Source organism: Camelus ferus, chromosome 3 (assembly GCF_009834535.1).
Source record: "Camelus ferus isolate YT-003-E chromosome 3, BCGSAC_Cfer_1.0, whole genome shotgun sequence".
NCBI lineage: Eukaryota > Metazoa > Chordata > Mammalia > Artiodactyla > Camelidae > Camelus > Camelus ferus.
The window spans coordinates 45,729,146-45,753,034 of NC_045698.1; the positions used below are offsets into that span (position 1 = coordinate 45,729,146).

The following is a 23,889-nucleotide window of genomic DNA, read 5'->3' on the forward strand; positions in this document are numbered from 1 at the left end:
TTGGGCAGGTAACAGCCTTAATGCCGCATCTCTAAAATGAAGTTAATTAGACTTTTCCATGCTGTTATCCCAGGGAGGGGGGACAGATGAGTGAACTGGTAAAGGAAATTGACAGGTGTTAGTTAATTGTGAGCCATCCTGATTCATCTAAGGCTCTGACGGGCAAAAAAAGAGAGGAGAAAGAGAGAAAAAGGTGGGTGGGAGAGGAGGGGGAAAGAGGGAGAGAGAGAAGGAGATTTTTTAAAGGCTAAGGTAATTCCATGTATAAGTAGGTTTCATTCCCAATCTCCAGCCTCAGGAGAAAGAAGACATTGGCTTTCCATTCCCAAGAAAGCCTTCCAAAGACTGAGGGGTGTTGGGGGATTTTAGAGGGAAAGGTGAGTTGATTCTGCCCATGATGAATTCTGCATATCCCTGCTCTCAAGACAGTCCCCCTGCCTGGCTTTGGAACTATTTTTTGGATTGCCCAGAAGAGTGTTGAGTATGTGAGTCTATTTGTTTGCTTGAGGACCAATCAGCTCAGTGCAGCAGACATTTCTACAGGACGGTGTGGTTTGCCCAGAAGAAATGATGCTTCCTCAGAATCCTTTCAAGCTCTCCAATGTTCTATACAAGTAGTTCTCAAAAGCACTGGCATTTTTTTATAAGCCTCCCCAGGTACTGCTAACCAGGGTGAAAACTGCTGCCCACACTTTCGACTTTATCGCATTCAGTGAACGACGTTTCGATTCCTGTTTGTTTTATACTCACTCAGGAGCACAGGCAGACCACTGAGATACTGCAGCTTCAGCTCCAGATCACTGCAACAAAGCAAATGATGAAATAAAGTGAGTCACACAAAGTTTTTGGTTTCCCAGTGCATTTGAAAGTTATGTTTATAGTACACTGTAGTGTATTAAGTGTACAGTAGCATTAAATCTAAAAAAACCAACGTACATACCTTATTTAAAAATCCTTTATTGTTCAAAGGAAACCATTGACAAAACAAAAAGACTCAATGGGAGAAAATATTTGCAAATGATATGATGATAATGGGTTAATATCCAAAATGTATAAGCATCTCATACTTATCAACATCAAAAAACAACCCAATTAAAAACTGGGCAGAAGACCTGAATAGATGTTTTTCGAAAGAAGACATACAGACAGCCAACAGGTATGTGAAAAGATGCTCAAAATCATTAATCATCAGAGAAATGCAAATTAAAACCATAATGAGATATTGCCTCACACCCGTCAGAATAGCTATCACCAAAAAGAACACAAATAACAAGTGTTGGTGAGGATGCAGAGAAAGGAGAACCTTTGTACACTGTTGATGGGAAGGTAAATTGGTGCAGTCATTGTGGAAAACAGTAGGGCGGAGTCTCAGAAAGCTAAAAATAGAACTAACACACCATCTAGCAATTCCACTCCTAGGTATTTATTTAAAAAAAAAAAAAAACCAAAACACTAATTCAAAAAGATACATGTGCAATGTTCATAACACACTCTTTATAATTGCCAAGATATGAAAACTACCTAAGTGTCCATCAACAGACAACTGGATAAAGAAGATGTGGTATGTAATATATACAATGCAATACTACTCAGCCATAAAAAAGACTGAAAATTTGCCATTTGTAACAACATGGATGGACTTGGAGGATATTGTGCTAAGTGAAATAAGTCACACAGAGAAAAATACTGTATGATATCATGTATATGTGGAATCTAAAAAATAAAACAAACTACTGAATATAACAAAAAAGAAACAGACACAGGTATAGAGAACAAACTAGTGTTTACCAGTGGGGAGTGGGAAGTGCGTGGTACAAGTTAGGGGTAGGGGATTGAGAGGTGCAAACTACTATGTAAAAAATAAGTAAGACACAAGGATATATAGTACAACAGGAGAATACAGCCAATGTTTTATAGTAACTATAAATTGAATATAACCTTTAAGTTGTGAATCACTATGTTGTACACCTGAGACATACAAAATTGTAAATCAGCTATACCTCAATTTAAAAATACTTTATTGCTAAAAAATGCTAACCATCATTTGAGCCTTCAGCAAGTTGTAATCTTTTTGCAATAATGTCAACGGATCACAAATATAATAATGACAAAGTTTGAAATATTGTGAGAATTACCAAAATGTTACACAGAGACACACAGTGAGCAAATGCTGTTGAAGAAATGGTGTCAATAGACTTTCTCAATGCAGGGTTGCCACAAACCTTCGAATTGTAAAAAAAAAAACAAAAACAAAAACAAACAAACAAACAAACAAAAAACCCCCACAGTAGTTGCGAAGAGCAATAAAGTTTAAATGCAATAAAATGAGATATGCATTTTAAGCACTTGATCACTGTAAATGCGTATCAATGGAGTAGCTAGTCTAGTGATGTAAGAGTAGCGAGAACTTGAGGCATTAAGAAGGGTGGAGAGACTGTAGAAGGGCTCTGAAGTCAGGAAACTGGAGGGGCTGGTGTCTGGCCGTGATTGGTACAAGTCTTTGGAGCTGTCTAGTATTTCTTTGAGGAGCAAATGGAATTTTTCAGTTCTAGGAGGTGTCAGGAAACACTGTGAAAGATTGAAATGGGCAAAAAAAGGGTGCCTGGGATAACACATTGGGTTGTATTTGTCTTTCAAACGAAACCACAACTCTGGAAGTTGTAGAATATTGATAGTGGTGCAAACCATTTTTTCAGAGAAATGCAGATTATGTGGAGATACACTCAATTATTGTCCTATAGATATTGACCAATTTTATATCCATCTATAAATTCATTACAGCATTCCTAATAGCCTGTGTATGTTTGTATGTTTTTAATTAACCTTTGAAACAGTTGTGCCATTTTACCAGTTCCTTAATGAATTAGTGAGTTAAATAAAATCTTTGACATGTTTGTTTTATCTTGTATTTGTAGAGGATCACGGCGTTACCACTGAGGGGAAAAACAGCCTTTAGCAAAGGGAATGAACTTGAGCGCATAGTTGTGATAGGCTGAATGATGGCCCCCAGAGATGTCTACTACTCCCTAATCCCCCAGAACCTCTGAATATGTTACCTTCTTTGGTAAAAGGAATGTTACAGGTGTGATTAAATTAAAAATCTTGAGATGGGAAGGTTATCCTGGATTATTCAGGTGGGGAGGAGTGATGTAGTCACAGGAGTTCTTTTAAGAGGAATACAGAAGGGTCACAGTTAGAAAGGAAAGATGATGACAAGAACAGAGGTTTAAGTGTTGTGTGGCTGGGGCCACAAGCCAAAGAAGCAGGTGGTTTCTGGAGACTGGAGAAGGCAAGGAAACAGACTCCCCCCCAGAGCCCTTGAAGGAATGAGCTCCACTATGATCATAGCCCTTACAACCTGATTCAGACTTCTGACCTCTAGAACACTAAGGTAATGAATTTGTACTGTAGTTTGTTATAGCAGCAATGGGAAACTAATGCAGTGGTGATCAGAAGGCTGCTTCCTGTTCTCCTCAAAGGCAGTGAGTCACGTGGGAGTGGCAGCTGTCGCTGTGACAAGGGATGCTCCTGCCTCTGGCTCTGCACGCTGAAAAAAGTCTGGACTTACACTCCCCTCAACCTTCCCTCTGGTGCGGTGTTCCAGCTTCTGTGGCTGAACCAGTAAACCCCACCCCACTTCTAATGACTTTTCAGTAAATTGTCTCTTCTTTCCCCTTTCACTCATTCTTACCAAAAATGATACCACTGAGCCCTCAATTCTTGGGGGCGCTCAGAAGCATTCCTCAGCCCCATCCCATCCCTCTGTAGCTGACTCTTAGTCTTGTCGTTTTTCACGGGGAATACCAAAGGACCATGGCACAGACACGTGCTGAGGCCACCCAGCGCCTGGCCGAGCCCCCTCCTCTCCCGAGGGGTCCAGCAGCTGTGGTCTGACTCCTTCTTGAAGGAGATGCTCTCAGCATGCCGTTCACACTGCAAAGGCAGGAGCTGCAGAACTGGCTCCTGATCCCTGAACTTGGTCTTCTCGTTCTCTTACCCAAAACCCAGGACTTTCTCATACTCTAGTTATAAACACTCTTTGAATCTTAAAATTCTCCATTTACAAAAGCAGCTATGGAAGCCCCTCCCTGCTGCATCAATTGCTGAACCAAGAGAACCTCAGAGACAGCGTCCCTGACCCTTGGGCGGTCATGAGCTGAGACACGGACAAGATAGCCACTTAACCTACACATGAAATGGTGAATAGGCCATAAGAATAAGAAAGAATTTATCCATTTAGGTCAAGGGTAAGTGCACAAATGAGTCGGGGTGGCGGGGGAAGTGGCTGGAATGGAGAGGGGGTGAGGGAGGAGGGTTCACAAGTTCCAAGTCCAAGCAGGAAAAAGTGAGAAGCTACCATGTTTCAGTGGTCAGTGCTGAGAAGAGCTTTCATGGGTTTCATGGACGTCAACGAACCTCTTCACAGGGGGTGATGTGTAAGAGACGCTGCTCTCCTGATGCCTGCAGCTCAGTGGGTCCCCAGGGAGGTCAGCCTTTAGGGGGGCCACTGGCCTGAAAAGCCTCAGAGCACAGTGAGTCAGCAGACATGATTTGCTCCTAATAAGAGCCCTGCAGGCAGAGCTCTGTAAGAGAAACAAAATCAAGTTCCAGCTCCATCAGCTATTATGGTTGATTTTCAGCCAATTGCACCTGGAGTGAGCTGGAAAAGGTACCTATTAGCTGTTTTGATTTAGCAGCAGTCAGGAAAACAACCCCAAGCTCAGCCTCTCTCCAGTCTTAACTTGTCATTTTCCCCAGCTCAACAAGTAGGGAGGCAGGGCTGCATGAAACCCCACCATCCCAGGCCCGTGAATTAGGCCCCTTCATCACGGGGAAAGAGCAGGACTGCGCCAGTGTCTGAGCCAATTCATCAGGAAACACCCCAGACTATTCTCCTTCCCCCCTCAAAGAAACAGGCCCAAGGAGACTGTTTCCACACCTTTGAAGGCTTAGAGAGGAGGACTAATGACATAACATTAGTGAAAAAAATCTGCTTTAAAATAGATACATTAACCAGGAAACATATTCTCTCTCTCTGCCTCCTTTCATGGTCATGGGGAACTAGAATGTGGTTCCTGGTTAATGTGGGTAGAAAGCCTCCCAGAAGCTACCTTGATAGGGATTTCTGTGTGTCTTACCTGCTTTTAAAAACATATTATTATTTTCTCTTCAAAGTAATACATGAATATATTTTTAAAAATGAAATGATAATGGATGAGGTTTATTGAACACTTCCTATATGCCAGACACCACAGTAGGTGTTTTACAAGGATTATCTCATTTAATTCTCAACACACACCATGACTCATGTCATCCCCATTGTACTGATGTTAAGACTGAGGTTCGTGAATCATTAGCAAATTTCCCAAGGTCGTGATGCTACTAAGTAGTGGCATTAAAATTTGAACTCCAACAGTTTTTATCTAGCCAACACACTTAACATTACAGTATTCTATTTCAAGAAAGTTTACAATAAAAGCTGAGTTTAGAGTCTTAAAAAAAAAGTAACCGATTCCTAAAACACACAAACACACACACACACACACACACACACACACACACACACACACACACACACACTCTCTCTCTCTCTCTCTCTTACACTCCTCACTGCCCCACTCCTGAGAGGCATCTACTCTTAACTCTTTGAGATATGCCTTTGGATATCTACCACTGTAGTTCTAAATAATACTCATATACTTTTGTATCTTGGCTTATAATTTTCCCACAGTCTATTTTATTCTTATTATGATAGATGAGTATTTTAGCTCTTACATTTTTTCAATATAATTATAATGATAATTTTTGGTAAAATCCATATTCAATGTTTTATTTTTGACCACTGCTCACTTCTAAGCCAAGTAATGTACACTATTTACTTTCCCTATATTGTATACCTTTATGTTTTCCCTGTAGTTAATTATTACCTAACTTTTTATGTGCCTAGGGTTTTTTCAATCAAGGGCAAAATCTTTCCATGTCTTCCTATGGCTTTGTACCATGGCTTTCAATACAGTTTTTCTCATCTTCAACCCTATCAGATAACTAAGTTTCAACATCTTTCTCTGGAGACATCCCTCCTGGCATCCTCTTTTCTCACGTTCCCCTTTGGGCAGGTGTTCTGTATTCTTGCCCCAAAGCTGGTTCTGGGACTTCTCTTGGCCATTATCCAGGGAATTCCCTTCTCCTCTTTCCCACATGAATCTCTTCTTTCCTAAAATCCTGTCTTCCTCTTTATTAATTTATACCATGTTTTGGTTAGTATACCCTTCAATAGTTTCCTGGAAATGTGGTACAGTAGTTATTCGAAATCCAGGGAGTCCAAATAACTTTTATGTAGTTTTTAATCACCCCACCCTCTCATCTTTTCAGTCTTACCCACCCAATCTTTTCTCATATTTTACAATATTTGGTGTCTCCAATTTTCATGCATTTCGAGAGTCCTGCAGGTGAATTGGCTACATTTAGTTCTTCTTTTGTAGACCCTTAGTTTTGACTTCGTACTGTTTTGCTAAGTCATTTACCAAACCACCACCAGCTTTTTGTCTCCATATCTCATGTTTCAGGGTTTCATTTGGCTTCTGGTATCATGGAAGGCACTGTTGCTGTTTCCTGTAATTCTTGTTATTAGGGGAATGGGTTTTGAGAGGAGAACAGGCTATTGTTACTCTACTATTATTAAGCCCCATCTCTCTACATCACTGCTTGTGCTGCAGAGTTGGTATCGAGCAAGGCTGGATCATAAGATGATCCATGCTCTTTACTCAATTAATGTCCCACAAGGACAGTTCGTTCTGACCTTTCTGGTCAATCGATGTCCTGAAGGCCTAGGAATTAGGATCATTTTGTCAAACCTCAAGGCTCAGGCTTGCTTTTGTCCAGCGAACAAGTCCACTTTGATCCTGGTGGGATGCTGTTTCTGTTCTCAGACAGGGGGTAACCAAACTTTCAAGTGCCTAACAATCACTAGGATACTTATTTTTAAAAAGAAAGAAAAAAGAAAAAGAAAAACATTTCCAGGGCTTCTGAATCAGTAAGATCCAGGTGTCTACCTTTTCAAAAGTCCCCAGGCAAAAGGTCCTCAGACTTCACTTTGCGCAGCAATTTTGACAACTTCCATCAAATGCAAGTCAAGAGTTCTGGGCTCTCTCCTTGCAAAGCTGCCTGCTCTTCCCTTTTGCTCTACTTCCTGATAACGAAACCTAAGTTACAGCCTTGAGTGCTTTACTTATAAAATAGTTACTTGTCAGTCTTGCTCTGTCATCACGTTACAACTTGTTCTTATACATAATTATTTACAGTTCCTAATTTCTGATTTGATTCTAGGGCCTGGACTTAGCCAGTATCCCAAAGGAACACTTGAGAAGCTCTGGTAACAATACTAAGCCAACATTAATAGAGCACTTACTGTGTGCCAAGCATTATTCTAAGCGCTTGACAGTTACTCATTGAATCACCAACCCAAAGAGGTAGGTACTGTCATTAACTGGATATTATAGGGAGCGAAACTGATGGTTAGAGAGTTGAAACAGCTTACCCAGATTACATACCTGGTGAGTTGAAAATCTGGAAGTGACTGAAGTATACTGAGCTGCCAGCCCTCTCAACAATTATGAAGGGGGCTGAGGAAAACCCAAGACCCAAGCAAACTCATCAACTTTTAGCACTCGGCGTCCTGACCATTACGCAGGTGTTCCCTGGCAGAGCTGGTGGGCAGGACTGGAAACAATGCAGGAAGGTGCTAGCAGTAGTTAGAAGTGCCAAATGACGTATGAAGACTTGAATCTGGGACTGTTATTATGTGGTGATGCCACAAACACTGAATCCACAAATCGGCCTTAGCTAAAGCTTAATCATCCCCACCACTGAAGTTCCCTAAGCATAACGTTATCAGTCTCAAAAGAGTGGTGGAAATGACGATGGAAACAAGAGAAATGACAGGTCAGAATCTGATCATGGAGGTAACAATGCTTACAGCAGAGAAAACCTTTTGGGGAATGAACTAGACCCTTTCCAAGTCTCCCTTTCCCCATTTATAAAATAATGATAATAACAGTGTATGTATTTAATATAGTTGGTAAGGACTTAATGAGCTGATTCAGAAATGGTGTCACATAGTACCTGACACAAAGCAAGTGCTCAATAAACATTAGCTCTTATTAGTCAGTCTCTTCGCTCATTTCAGACTCTGACCCAGATGGAACTTTGCATAAGAGCAAAAAGATGGCTAACATGGTTAAGGTCTACTTTTTTCTCATGTGGTCTCCACTGTAACCGATGACAAGATTGTTTTCTCCCTTGTAAATACAGAAATATACTGATTCATTAACAATTAGTCAAGTCAGCCTTCTATAACCACTATGCCTGCAGGAACCTCTTCACTAATTTTTCTGTCCATGTTAGTCACTTGGTACTTAGTGAACAACCAGAGGCCCCCATGGCCATGTACTTGGCTTTCTTCTGAACAAATGCCTCCTCCCCTTCCCCTGTCCTGGTTGTGACATTCTTGGGGATATTAGAGACCCGGCTTTGTGCTTCTTCTGAACGTCTCCAGCACAAGTAGGTGTCAAATGGTGGTTTTATGATGAGTAAGAATTATCATTTGGAGGATACTCTTGTCCAAGATAAAAAATAAAGTGCAAATCCCAGTTATTTTATTAAGACCTCATCTTCCTAGCAGTGCAGGATGGACCTTGGCTTTTGTCCTGCCCTAAGCACCAGGAGGTCCTTGGGGTCAGTTCTCACAACTCATGTCTGGCTGAATCCACAGGAGAGTCACTTTTTTGGCTGTCTTATCCTACTTCAGACCCTCACAATTGACCCCTGTCATATTGCAGAAGTCTCAGGACAGTGGGTCCCCATCCTCCAAACCAGCCCCTGCCCCTGATGCTTCCCACAGCACTGCTAGCACCAAGGCAATAAAAGCCTTTATTGGCCAAAATCGAAGCTTCTTCTCAACTAATCCCAAACCACCTCTACTGCTTTCCCACCTTGCCTCCACTGCATGAACCCCCTGTTCCAGCTAGAACACTTTATTTATTACATCTTTGTCTCCTCTGTACATGGTACACTTGTACCCTTGTACTTGCTGAGACTCGCCTCAGGACCTCCTCTCCTGCTTATGTGTCAAGACTCCGCTAAAAGCCCGCGTCCTCCGTGAGGAATTCCTCCACTCCCATCAGAGTGCTTCCCCCTCTCGAACTATGAGTTGCCATCCCATATTTATTATAGGCTGCCTTCTTTTGGCAGCTGTATTTTCAGGTGCAGATATGTTATTTCCCCTAACTAAAACATTTGAGTGCTTGCTCTGGGCCAGTTACTTTATAACTGCCTAATCAACTTTGAATTTATAAAAGGCCCAAAATTCATGGTTATTTTGACCACAAATGTATGAGGCAGGTCCTGTCATTAGCCTCACGTTAGATCAGGGCACTGGGACAGAGACGTAAAGTAAGTCATCGGAGGTTGGTTAGTGAGTGGTGGAGCAGGTAGATCTAAATGCCCTGTGTACTTAACCACCGTGCTATGCCCTGCACACAATAGTCACTCAATAAATATTTGCTCAACAATTAATTGTTGATTTTCCCACCCGTCCTCTGACCCAGTCCTGCCTCCACTACCTTCTCAAAGAGAGCCCAGCTTGAGAAAATGACCAAATGTCTTCATTATGTTGACCTCCTTGGGATAAAAGTATTCCCCAAATAGCTGACATTGTGTTATTTTGATTCTATATTTCATCACTGTGGTTTGTGATTCCCACTCTGAAATTCTTTGTTGCCAGAACCTCCAGATATATAGCCTGTTGCAGAGTTGTTATTTTTGATATCAGAAAGTTGGGGATGTTTCTATTTGAAACATTGTCTATTTACATTCCTTAGCCCAAAATAATCTGAAGTGTCAGTATTATGTCTCCGTGTTTTGAATAGAAGTTTATGATGTTACATCAATAGTCACAGATCCCCGTGAGGTATTTTTGCCTTCTCCAGCTTTGGGGAAAGCATATTATCATAACGAGTAAGGTCCTATTTATGAAGTGATGCTAGTGTATCTTTCCCCCAAATTAGGAGGATAGGGTGTGTATGGAATTGAGTTGTTGGCGACACACGGGAGTAAGTTGCCATCATTGCAGGAATAGTTCTCACAACTCCCTCATTACAGTCCTGGATCAGACTCCTCCTTCTGGCTTTACACTGGTCCCCAAAAGAAAATCATGCCTCCAAGGCCATTCCTGTGGGATTGCAGGGCCCAGGACCCATTATACCACTTGAGGTCCTTCATTTGCTCCTCCGTTATTACTGAGATAAATTTCAGTTACAGTAAATATTATCAAGGACAGTCTGCAGGAGGAAAAGTTTCACAACTTCATCCTGATGGTGTGTGAGAGGGGAGGACGGAGGTTTGCTGCCAATCACTGTCACACCACAGCGCTATTTGCCTGCTGTTGGTACGCTCATGATTTTACCAAACAGCCAAGGAAAATGTAGAGGGTGCTTTATTAGTTTGTGTGTCTATTTTTAAAGCAAATATATCAGAACTTGATCATTTACATCAATGTGTTATTTTTTAATTGAAGTATAGTTGATTTACAATGTTGTGTTGGTTTCTGGTATACGGCATAGTGATTCAGTTATATGTATATATTCTTTTTCATATTTTCATTATAGGTTACTACAAAATATTGAATGTAGTTCCCTGTGCTATTCAGTAGGACCTTGTTGTTTATCTCTTCTGTGTAGAGTAGTTTGTATCTACATCAAGGCATTCTTAAAAGGAGTTACTTTAGGAAGTCGGGCCCTCAATCCTCAAATCCTCCCATTGCCTACATGTTTGTTTCTTCCTTTTTGGAATTGTCTTCAGGACAGGATATCATAATTTATCACACAAAGTGGGGCCCTTTGAGAATGACAGTGGTATTGATAATTAAGTTAACCAGGGAAAACAGTCTTGGGTAATTAGGACGGATAATTACTTTGCTCTAGGGCCACATCAGAAAACCGATTTTAGTCATTTTTGACCAAAAATGTTCTTACTCAGCTGATAACTTCCTTTTTTATAAGACTTGACTGGTGATAATCTTTGATTATCTACAGAAGTGAGTCTTTTCTGAAAAGATGAAGACTTCCCTTCTGTGACAGTAGTTGAAAGATAGTTGATTTTAATGAAATTCTCATTGTATTTTAATCAACAGTAGCATCTTTATATAATGTTGCCTCCAAAGGGGAAAGCCCTCAGGAGCCACATGATCTATTACACATCATACTCAGACCTTGTGCTCAAGCACGCCTAGTCTTATTTTGGACCAGATCTGGGATGGTCTCTTTGTCCCCTGCCAACCCTCCTCACTGAAGCAATGGTTCTGATTTCCCTTATCCCAGAGACAGCTCTCCATTAGCATGTGTCCCAGACATCTCTGCTTCAAACGCTCCCAAGCACTTTGTGGCACTTGGCTAGCCTCCCTCTACTTATCACTATGACCTTAAAGCTTCCGAAGTAAGAATGTGTGAGGGAGTAAATACAAGGGCCAGGCCTGAAAGGTGAAGGTCAACTCCTCCATTCATGTGCAACCTGAATAAAGCTCAGTTCCCTTGGGGTCAGTCTCAGCAAGGGCTGCATCCAAGATAAAGACAATCTTATTCCAAAACAACATTAAAGCAGCAAGGAAGAAGAGGAAATTTTACTGTAGATGTATTGCCAAGAGGCTCTCACAGGTGAGCACCAGGAGACATATATATGGATGCAGACTGCAGCATTGTTTTAGTGATTGTGATAGGCGAAATAATGTCATTCATCATCATCCCATTTTGCACCCCCTACCCCCACAAAAGATACCCACATCTTAATTTCCTGAAAGCACATTAGGTTACATGGTAAAGGGGAAATATGATTACAGAATATTAACCTTAATATGGAATTAAGATAACTAATCAGCTGACCTTAAGATAGGAAAATTATCCTGGATAATCTGGGTGGGCCCAATATAATCACAAGGGTCCTTAAAGGTGAACAAGGGAAGTAAAGGGGGAGAAGCAGAGATGAGGACGTGATAATGGAAGCAGGGCCACAGAGATGCTGTATTGCTGGCTTTGAAGATGGAGGAAGGGACCATTAGCCAACCAATAAGAACTACGCCTAGAAGCTGGAAAAGGCAAGAAACAGATTCTTTCCTAGAGCCTCCAAAGAGGAATGCAACCTGTCAAGACCTTTTTAGCCTAGTGAGATCTGTGCCAGACTTGGAACTACAGAACTGTAAGATGATAAATTTGTGCTGGTTTAAGCCACTAAAGTTGTGGTCATTTTTTTACGGCAGCAATAGAAAACTTACATTGTCATTTGCTCAAAGAAGAATATGTAAGAGATAAAGTATTTATTGAAGAAACGTGCTGTAGCAATTAAAAATAAATGAACTACAGCAGAAAGTAAAATAGGGCTTACCATGGCTAGGGAAAAGGGGGAATGAGGAGTTATTATTTAATGGGCACAGAGTTTCTGTTTGAATGATGAAGAAGTCTGGAAGTAGATAGTAGTGATGGTTTCACAATGTTGTGAATGTACTTAATGCCAGTGGGATCGTACACTTAAAAATGATAAATTGAGTTATGTGTATTTTATCACAATAAACAAACGAAATTTAAAAAATGACCTAGATCTATATTTTTGATATAGATTAATTTCAAAAGTGTAAGTTTTAGAATGTTATTTATAGTTTATGCAGTATAATGATTATATAAATTCAAAACCATAAAACAATATGGTTTAGAAATATGCATGTAGTGAAAGTATTTAAATAGACTGAATGACACCAAATCATGACAGTGGCTGATTCTAGGGAGAGAGGAGGCAAATGGGACAAGGGAGGACACAGGAGACTTCAACTTTCTCAGGAAATTTTTTTTTAAATCTAGGATAAACATGGTAAAATTATTAACATTTACAAATTGTAGGTGGTAAGTACATAAATACTGGCAATGTTATCCTTTGCAGCTTTCTGTGATTTTTTCAAAATTAAGGGGAAAAAAATGGAGGTTTTACTGAACGTCTGTTGAGGATGCTGAAAAGAAGGAATGAAACACACATTTGCAGGCACAATGTTTCATAGGTGCTCGTACACACCTCTTGCCCTAAGTGCCAGCTGTCGGCCTCCTCTCCTCGCTCCCTCTCTGTCCTGCTGCCCTTTAATGTGCCAGTTCTCTCCCTCTCCCTCTTTCCCACATGAAAATGCATCTGATTACTCTCAATTTCTGCCTCAGTCATTCCGGGGGAGACCGTGGCAAGACATGGACATTCATCCCCATCAGGATAAATTGGGACCTGGTAACTGGCTTCCTTAGAAAGACCTTCTCAAACTTTAATGCACATTGGAGGCACGTGGGCATCTTGTTGAAATGTAAATTCTGATTCAGTAGGACTGAGTGGGGCCTGAGATTCTACTGGTCTATGGAGCTCCCTGATGTTATTGGTGCTACTGGCCCCTGGACCACACTTGTAGTAAAGAAACCTTGGAAACTAAGTGCGTACTTTTGTGAGGGAGAGGGAGAAGGAGAGGAAAGGGCTGGTAGGAGCCTGTGATTGCAATTTAGTATTTTTCCCTGTGTTTCTTGTCACACACACACAGAGTCTGCCCCTCTGACCCCAGCAATACCCATTGTGGCCTCTCAATCTCTGATTTTTATCACTTCCTTGAAACTTAGTTTCTATACCTGCAAATTAAATCTAAACATAATGGTGGGCCCTGTATCAGAGGAGGGGGCAAGTGTTATCAGGAGAACATTTACAGTAATAAACTCAGGTTGTGGGAGGCTAGATATTATATGCTGATACTTACGAGCCTGCTTCTAAAAAGAAAAGAATGGAAAAGGTGAACATAATTGCACGAAGCCGCATTTCCATTAGTATTTTTGTAACAATTCACTATCATTCATTTATAGACTTCCTAAAATCATCTACAGTCTGCCTTACTGGAGAATTTTTTGTTTTCAGTGGCCTTGGTGGCTAAGACAAAGCTGGGCCCAGAGAAACGACTTATCAAGTGATTTAGGAATCCTCAGTAAACTTTTCTCCTTCTCCATCCTCCTCATCTGCAACCCACTGAGTTGCTGTGAGCTGAAGCTTTCGGCCATTTTTGTCTCCAGGATGAAATTTATAGGGTGGCGCCACACCCTAGGGAAAAGCCCTGAAACAATGACTTGTTTTATGTATACACGAATCTATATATGGAGACAATGCTGATACAGCGCTTAAAGTGGATTGGACGCTCTGTTAAGTTCTTTTGAAATATTTAACCCTTATAATAATCCTAGAATATAGGTAATATTATTATCACCATTTCACAGATTAAAAAAAAGGTGCAGAAGAAACTCGCCCAGGGTCATACAGCTAGTGTCAGGCAACATATTTCCAAAGTGCATTACTCATTGCAATGGAATAGGGACAGGGTAAGGGTTAGTGTTAGGAACAGGTTGTGTTTTGGTTTGGATTTCCTCAAAATTAAAGCCTGAGGCAAGGGGTTAAATGCAAGCCATTTGTTTGGGAGATGATCTCAGGTTACAGAAAAAAAGGGGGGTGGAGAGAGGGTGAGAGTGTTAGAGCAGGCAGGTAGCTAGATATGAGCAGAGAAACGGGGGCATGGGCCAAATGGCAGGAAATACATCTTGTGAAAAACAGAGGTCCTTGAGCAGACAAAAAAGCAGGAACCTCAGGACTGATAAGAAATCACACATTATGGGGTGACAAATGTCCTGGAGGCAGACAAAGAAAGGTGGAAAAAGGCAGGAATCTCCAGCATCTAAATGTAACCTCTTGCTCATTATGCCTTCATTACAATAAAATTAGCCTTGCAGATTAGAAGTACCCATCGTGCACCGATGCCATGACATTTCCGATCAAGATTAAATAAGAAGGGAGGAGGGTATAGCTCAGTGGTAGAGTGTGTGCTTAGCATGCACACGGTGCTGGGTTTAATTCTCAGTACTTCCATTTAAAAGAATTAAATAAATAATCCTAATTACCACCCCCCCCAAAGACTAAATAAGGAAAAAATTGCTCCTCCCCTCAGGAAGGTGGAGCTGGGATGAAAATCAAGAAATACCACCCCAAACTCCTCTCTCTCCAATGAATATTCTGTCCGTTTGTTTTTACGCCCCATACAACTAGCTTTCTAAAGAAAGTGCAGCTACTCACCTAAGTCTGCCCCCCCCCCCCCCCCCCCCCCCGCTGAGACCACACTATTGCTTAATAAATCATCACTTTACTTTCTTCACCTCCAAGTCTCACCTCTGAATTCCTGCAACGAGACAAGAACCTACTCTCTGGTAACAGGAGTGAAGTAGGAAGGGAAGAGAAGCCAGTACAAATGAGCACCATCCAAAGGCCTCTGAGACTTGCAGAAAGCCCTCAGGATCATCCACCTGAAGATGGTAGGCCACAGCCCCGACCCAGGCCCCTTCCCACTGATGGAAGGTCACCCCCGATTGCGTGCATTTGCACAGTAAGTGGCCTGGGAGAAGGTCATGAGCAGGTGTGGAAGCATGTGGGGCATCCAGTGGAGGTGAAGGGATAAATTGGGAGTTCAAGATTTGCAGATACTAATTACTATATGTAAAATAGATAAACAACAAGTTTACACTGTATAGCACAGGGAACCATATTCAAAATCTTGTAGTATCCTGTGGTGAAGAAGACTATGAGAACGAATGTGTGTATATTCCTATGTGACTGAAGCATTGTTCTGTACACCAGAAATTGACTCAACATTGTAAACTGACTGTACTGCAACAAAAACATATTTAAAAAAATAAAAAATACCAAAGTGAGGCTGGCTTGGGCTGCGGCTGAAATCAGAGGAGGGCCGAAGTGCTGAGACAGGGCTCCAGCAACACCTACGCGGGCTGCCTCCAGAAGCGGTGACACTCAAGGGTGAATGTTGTAGAGAGGATTTGAGCATGTAGGCTAGATAATCCCTTCACATACAAAATTCTATAATTCTCTAAGCAAAAGTTCATAGGGGCCATCACACTTTGGCCATAATAAATATTTTATATCCTTAACATTGTGATTCTCAAGAGCAATGAGAAGAATCGAAGGAAGTACTGTCACTGCATCCAACTCTTTGCATCCAGGTCAGGTACTATTTACGCATGACCTCAAGACAGTGATACAGTGGAGAAACAAATCCTTTTGAAATGCGTGTTAATGTACTCCGGCTTTGGTCAATTGGAGGGGAAAACTGCCTGTAGACTCTCTATCCAGAGACCATCATGACTACGAAAATGAAATTCCCAGTCTTCTCATGATAATTTCCATGTGGGGAATAAAATTCACTCAGGAATGTGCATACATGTTCTCTTGCTAAATAAAAGTTATTAGTTAACAAAGGGGTTTTTGAAAACTTGACCTTGACTTCCTGCGCTCCGAACAATGCCACCTCTCTTATCAGTCTTAGTCCCAGAAGGACACTCAGTGAAGACTCAGTTGTATCCACTGACTCACAGTTGCGGTTAAGGATGAAGAAATTCTGAGTCTTCCGCCTCCAGGCCACTGGCCATTTCTAAGTTTGGATGTTCTCTTTGGTCAATTCAGGATGCTTTCTGAGGAATCTTGTGTTAGGATGGTGGGGCGTAGGGGTCAGCTCAGGTCACATCAAAGTGCAGTTCGGCCCAGCCAAGGCAGCTGGTCAGGATTTGGCATTGCTGGTTAAAGGATGGGACGGAGGTCAGCTTTGTTGGTTTGACCCCTCAGTGGACCTGTCATCTTGGTACAATTCCATGGCCACAGAGCGTAACCTCATTCCAAGCAGTGGTCTCCTACATGCCTCTCTCCTGGCTCATCTAAGGAACAAAAGAGAGACTGTGGCTGGTCGGTGCATGCTCACTGTTGCTCCTGGGGGAAAAACCTCAAAACCTTTGGATATTTTCCCAAAGGCCCACACTAACGATTGGGAAACATGTGAAGGCAAATCAATGCCTAGAGAGAGTATTATTGCAGAATAAAGCAGCACCATTTTCTCTGTATTGTTTTTCTCTATAAGTTGAGGTCATCAGTATTCACTTTCCCTTTGTTTTCTTTTTGGTCACTGGTGAGTTTTCCCCTGCAATGATTTGAAGATTATATTGTCTCCCTGCTTCTGACTGTCAACACATCCTTCGTTCTCAAGAAAGGGGAAAGGAGAATGTAATTAGACTTCAACAGGGGATGTGCAGATAGAATATAGAAGAACTAAAGGCTCTCGAGGCAGCAAATTATGTTGAGGGCCCCACTCTGCTATGCCAGAGTCTTGCTTTCTATGGAAAGGGTCACTGAGAAGAAAAAAAGACAATTCTGGCTTGTCATGTGAGTCAATCAAAAGGAAGGGCTGTGACTGTGAGGACTCTGGCCATTGCAAAGGACAAAAACACAATTCAAAGTAGCTTAAGCAAAAATAGGAATGTCTTTCTCACATCATGGAGAGATTCAAAGGGTCAAGCAGCCTTTGTGTTCAAATGTATGCAAGGATTCAAATAAAGTTGACTGGCTTTTTTTTTTTTTAATCACTTGGCTCTGCTTGCTTCTGAGTGCTTCCTTTTTCAGATAGGCCTTCTCTTCATGTAGCAAGATGGCTGTAGGAAGTTCCAAGTTCAAAATGTCTCAAAATGTGCTTGTGGGCCCAGAGAAAGCAAAAGGCAGTCTTTCTTGAGAGCTCTGAGTTGCAGGAAGCCCCCTTATTGGGCTGTGTATTAGTCAGCATGGGCTGGTGATGCTGTCATAACAATCAATCCCCAATCTGAGGCTCACCACCCAAGCTTATTTCTTGCTCACATTACATGTTCAATGTGGTTGTTGCTCATCAGGGACCCAGGATAATGGGTACACCACCATTTTGTAGCTGCACAACCCAGGACTTCAGAATTCCTTTATTGCTGCAGCAGACGAAGGAAACGACCTAGAGAATCAGGCCTGGGTTTTTCACAGCTTCAGGCCAGAAGTGACCAATATCACATCCCCTTCCTTTCTTTGGCCAGAACTAGCTCCACAGTCCTGCCTAACTGCAAGGTGACTAGGAAAGTGAGAGAGGACTCAGAATGTTTAACAAGCATCACTGTCCTTGCCACACCTGGCTTGGGTCCTATGCTCATCTTTCGGTCAGGCCGGTGGCCAGAGGATTAAATGCTTCCACTGTTGGGTGCAGGCCAGATGCCCTCCTGGGGCCTGGTGAAGGAGCTCAATGCAGACCTCTTCAGAGAGCCAGCAGCCCCGTGCCCAGGTCAAGGGCTGACATTCTACCATGAGCAGAGCTTAGTAATCAGATGTTAAAGCCTCAGAAAGCATTTTCAGCCATGTTTCTCCAAAGTGAAATTTCCATCCAAGATGAAGTTTGGTGAACTGGTCATGGGGTAATGAGTAATGACTGAGAACACAGAGCTTGTGTTGTCTGAAGGGAGAGGACGCTGGGGTCCCTGGAAGCTGATTCAGACCACGTGCCTGGGAAGGCTGCCAGGGGAGGTGGATCACGAACGTTCACCATTGGCCAGGAAGAGGCAGGCTGTTCCATGGGTGAGGCTGCTCTAAGTCCAGCACCTGATCAGGCTCACTCTTAGCCATGGTCCTTTGCATCCTCCGCCTTGTGGAATGAGGGGAATGGAGTGTGGTAGGTAGAATGATGGCCCCCAAAGATGCCCACATCCTAATCCCCAGGACCTGGGAATAGGTAAGGTTACATGGCAAAGGGGCTGCATCATTAAGGTTGCAGATAGAATTAGGCTGCTAATCAGCTGACCCTGAGGTGGGAAGAGGACCTTGGCCTATCCAGGTGGGCCCAGTGTCACCACAAGGGGCTTTATAAGTGGAATAGGGAATCAGAGAGATGACAGCAGGCAAAGGACTTGGCCAGACCTCATGGGCTGTGAAGATGGGAGATGAGGACCACGAGTCCAGGAGTGTGGGTGGCCTCGAGGAGCTTGATACAGTAATGAAACACACTCTTTCCTAGTACCTCCAAAAGGAGGGCAGCTTTGCCAAACCTTGACTTTAGCTCAGTGAGACTTCTCTCCAGAACTGTAAAATAATAGATGTACGTTGTTTTAAGCCACCGTTTGTTTTACTTTGTCACAGGGGAAACAGCCACACAGTGCCTCAGAGTTTTAGCAACCTCCCTCGAGAAGAGAGAGGGGTTTAGAGATGACTGAGGCCCTCAGGATGGGGACAGAGCTGTGGACACCTCCCAGGCTGGTCTCAGGAGGTGAAAGGAACCATCAGCTGACAAGGAGAGCAGATGTATGGTTCCTGGGACAGGGAAGGAGACCAAACCCACAGAAGGGACCAGGGACCAAGGTTCTCCTTGGCCCACTGTGTCCTTCCTGAGTTTAAGGCAGTTTAGTTTAGCCATCATCTGACTGCCATTTTTCCATTGAATTAGAACATATGAAAATCAAACTGAAACACAAACAACTGGATATTTTTCCATCATGATAAGGTGGGTGGAGCTTTGTAAGAACTCAGACTTTATAAGCCAGGAAGCCACAGCCAAACCCACAGACCTCGCAGTAAATGAGTCCAAGCTGAGCATCACAGACAGCCTGGCCTTTAGAAAGGTGAATTTCCTAATGAGCCTCACATAAGTGGGTCCTCCCACTGTGCCCTATATCATCGTCATATAGAAGATGAATACTCCTTCATGGTTAGCTGGTGAGCTTACACATGTAGACACACACAACACACACACACACACACACACACACACACACACACACACACAGCAAAAGCTTCAATTAGCCCGTCTGCCAAGAAGTAAACACTAGCAGGAAAGACTTGCCTCCTTGGAATCAAATGGATTTTCCCCTCCCACCTTTGAGAATTGCCCCCATGCACAGGTAGACTACAAATAGGGCTAGAGGAATGAGGCTTCCACAGTTGGTAATGAGACCCAGGACTCATCGCAGTCCTGAGGGGAATGGCAAGTGAGCGCTGTGATTATTTCACTGAAGCTCTGAAGCTGCGTGCTGCCAGCTAATGGTCCCGGTCTGGTTCTTAGGCAAGCATGCATTCGCATTAAGCTTGAACTTCAGGGCTCGTATGTCTATTAGTTATCAGCATCCAAGTCGTCCAGAGCAGGCAAACCACTCTAACACTTGGATCTCATTAGCACCCTTCCCGGCAATTTCCCTTACACAGCAAAGGCAGGGAACTGGCTACTTACGGAAGCCAAAGTATTTTCAGAGCCCCTTCCAGAAACGGTTCTGCTTCAGGACAGCTGAGGCTGAGAACTGGCCACGCACACCAACTGCTCTTTGCACCTGGTCTTTGAGCAAGAGAAGGCTTCACGACTCCGGGCTTTCGTTGCCAGATTGCATCAAGTAGACATGTCAACCTAACACATGAGGAGACGGAACCCATGTCTACTGAGCATCTATTTGCTCTGAGCTCTGAATTTAGTTTCAGAAGAAGGGTGTGTGAGTCTCAGTTCTTCTCTTTATCCATTGTGAGGATAAACCATTTAATCTTGCTAATCCTTATCACAGCCATTTGTAAAATGAAGGAAATAATACCAGTCTTGCATCACAGGACTGTTATGAGGATCGAATGAAATAATAGACGGAAAATTCCTATTTACTTGTAAAGTATTTTGAGCTCACAGAAGCAAGAATATACCTATTAAAGCTCTGTAATTGTTATTTTTGAAATTGTGATGACCAGAAATCTATACCTTTCATACGACAGTGTTCATCCTTAGACGCTCCATTAACTTTGGAAATGAGTTCTAGAGTAGTTCACATAATATTAGCTACCATTTATTGAGAGCTTCTCCTGCATACCTTATTTCTCAGCCTCACAGCTCGCTCCTTCAAGCAGATATTACTGTCCTCAATTAAAACCTGTAAAACTAAGACCTAGACGTTATGTAACTTGCTCAAGGAAGTGGCAGAAGCAGGATGGGAGCCCAGCTATGTCTAATCCAAACTCTGTGCTCTATGCCTTGAATTTTGTAGGGAAAACCCCCCAAGATGTTATTAATTTATAGTATAATTTATTTATAAATGTGATAATATATATGGAATCAATATATAGCTTGTGGGTCTGCTCTAAAGAGTTTACACCAATTCCTAATTCCTGTTGTATTTTCTGCTGAATTTTGATTTTTGCTTCCCCCTCCTTTTTTTCACTTGGATACAGAGACGAACGTTATATACAGGATAAAACAGGTCAGATCTGGCCAAAACCAATATATCCAACAAAACAAATAAATCAACATGAAGTAGTCTGAGCTTGTGCTCCCACTGACCGTGGCCTCTGTTGGCCCTGGCAAGGGGCTGCCTGTGGTCCCTAAAGTCAGCTTGGTGTGCGGGGCAAAGGGCGAATTTCACAGCAGAAATACAGGCTCATCCAGCTCTGCACGTAAATGCTCCAGCCCCCCTCCATCCCCCTAGGCTTCTTACTTCTCTTTTATTTTAATTTTTTTAAGGAATGTGCAAAGAATGGAGAGATTCCAGCTAGATCACAGGATGGAAATGCAGTGTCCGCAGGAGATGGAATGTCTTCAAGTAGAAGGAAGCCCCATTGAGTTGCCTTGCTCCCCAACTCCAGACCTGCTCGATTTAGATGGATGGGAGCAGAGCATCATGGTTTGTCTGTGGGACTAGGCTACTTGGATGAATATCTCAACCCAGCTGCTTTCATATTGTATTTAGACAAATGTCATAACCCCTCTGGACTTGTTTTATCACCTCTAATGGGTAAATGACCCATAGAGTTATTGTGAGGATTAACAAACTCATGTGAAAGATCCAAAAGAGTGACAGACACACAGAAAACACTTAATAAATCATTTGAGTTGGGGAGGAAGCGCCTACATTCTCACCTAAACTGGAGAAGGCGGGGTGTCTTCCTGGCCATGCACTATGACTCTGGGATGGACTGGAAGCAACATATCCCCACAGAATGGTCCTGGCCTGACTCAGAAATGCCTTTCTGGATTGCTGGCTGAGGTATGACCAGATTCCTTCAGGAATGGTACCCAATCCCTGTTTATTCTCAAACTGTGGTGCAGGGACAACTTGAGTCACCACCATCTTGAGTGCTTTTCAAAATGCGCAGGGCGGGCCTCCACCCAGACCTACAGACTCAGCACCTCTTGCATGAGAGTCGGGTGGGAATATTAATCCTTGGTTCCCTCTTGGTCCAGAATGATAGAATTAGCCAAGCTGAGGCTGGGCAAGAGGAGTGAAGGAATGAGACTCCAGGGAGGGGATGTAGCTGAATATTTCTAAGAAACTCTCCACCTCCCAGCTCAGTAAACCCCTAACACCTTGAATTCCCAAGGGTAGAGTATAGTCTATGCTTTTCAGGCTTTTCTCTGCTCACTGAAGAGAATCCTGGAGGAGACTTTATAACAGAGAGGAATTTGCAGGCTTTTTCTTAATTCTCCTGGGTTGTTCTAACAATCATAATCAAACAACCTAGGGAGATCTCCTAGGAACTGAGCAATAGGGAAGAATACAACACAATTTGTATCTGGAATGCTGTGGACATGGGGTCAACTGGCAGGACAAGGTAGTCCTTGATAACGTAACCTAGGAGGGCAAAGATCATGACAAATTGGGACTGGTTTAAAATGGCCCTGATACACGGTATAATGTTCCCTCCTCTCTTGTATAGTTCACTTCCTACACAGGAACTCTACTTCTTTATCCTTTAAGCAAGGGAAGTGACTATGGCTAAGCCAAGGGGAAGTCCGTGGGTGACCCGGGGTATGTTTTGGGGAGAAAAGCATTGCTAAAGGTCTTGAGCTTTGCACGAGAGGACTCTGTGCCCTTTGGAGAATGAGGGGCCGTGGAAGGAAGAGGAAAGAGAGTGGAGAAGGCTGCCAGTCAACCAGATGCACACGATGAGGACTCTTCTCGGACAGGGATAAAGGTGCTGAGAAGAGGCATATCCCTTTCCTCCCTACCTTCACAGGGGCTGACATGGCGCTGGGCACTGTGATGAGAGACAAGACCCTGCCATTTGAGCTTAATCCCAAATCCACTTCCAGATGCCTATTAATTTTGAAAAATCATCTTAGCCTTTCTGAGGTTCACTTTTCTCATCTGCAAAATGCAGAAGATAATTTTTTTTATTACAGGCTGGTTGTAACAAACAATGAAGTTTATATGAAATTGCTCTATATACTCTAATGTGCATACATTTATTATTATTTTTTAGAATCCATAACTCCTATCCTGCATTAGATAATAAGCATTTGAAGGGTAACTTCTGTTATTTCTCACAGCTCCTAACACGATGTCATATCCACAGCAAATCCTCAGAATATGTTAGCAGCCAACGCTGACCATCCCCCAAGTGCTACTCCTTCAATAATGCAAAGAAACATTTCTGCTCGGTTAAGTTCTGGGCTAGAATACTTTGCCAAGATGTAAACATTTCAGAAGACCTGACACCATTAAAAACCAGCCTTAATTGTCTACTGTTAGTTTCTTCAGGCAACAGAGCTTCACCTTAGAAGAAATAGGTCTGTGAGTCAGAATGATCAGAGATGGACAAAGAAAAGTGACTGGAAAAAGGCATTTTCCTGCTAGCGGCACTTTCAGCGAAAAAAAAAATCTTCCAAGGCCTCTACTCCCAACAGAGAAACTCAACCTGGGACCTTAGTGCATGGGGCCAGCCCTCTGGTGCTTGGAGTGTGCAGTTCTTCTGACTTTGGGTCCTCACACACTTGGCTGAACAGCCAAGCATCCCAGAGACATGGGTCTCTACCTGGCTTTGGAGAACCCTGTACCCACCACCCAACCTCCTCATGCTCGGGACTTAGGCTGGAAGGGGTGGGAGCCTGTGACAACTTGGTCTGGCTCTTGTGCCCTCAGAAAGGCCAGCCCAGAGGGCTCGGCATAGTCTATGGTGCCCCCTGATTGACGGGTGCAAGCT

At 42.8% G+C, this 23,889-nt stretch overlaps 1 long non-coding RNA gene across 1 annotated transcript in view; it reads right to left on the reverse strand.

The window, feature by feature from the left end:
* Window positions 1-755: 755 nt before the first annotated feature.
* Window positions 756-23,889, reverse strand: part of LOC106729670 — a 332,779-nt gene continuing 309,645 nt past the window's right edge. The window contains exon 5 of the long non-coding RNA XR_001366076.2: window positions 756-800. This is a non-coding gene — a long non-coding RNA (uncharacterized LOC106729670). The remainder of the gene's footprint in view (window positions 801-23,889) is intronic.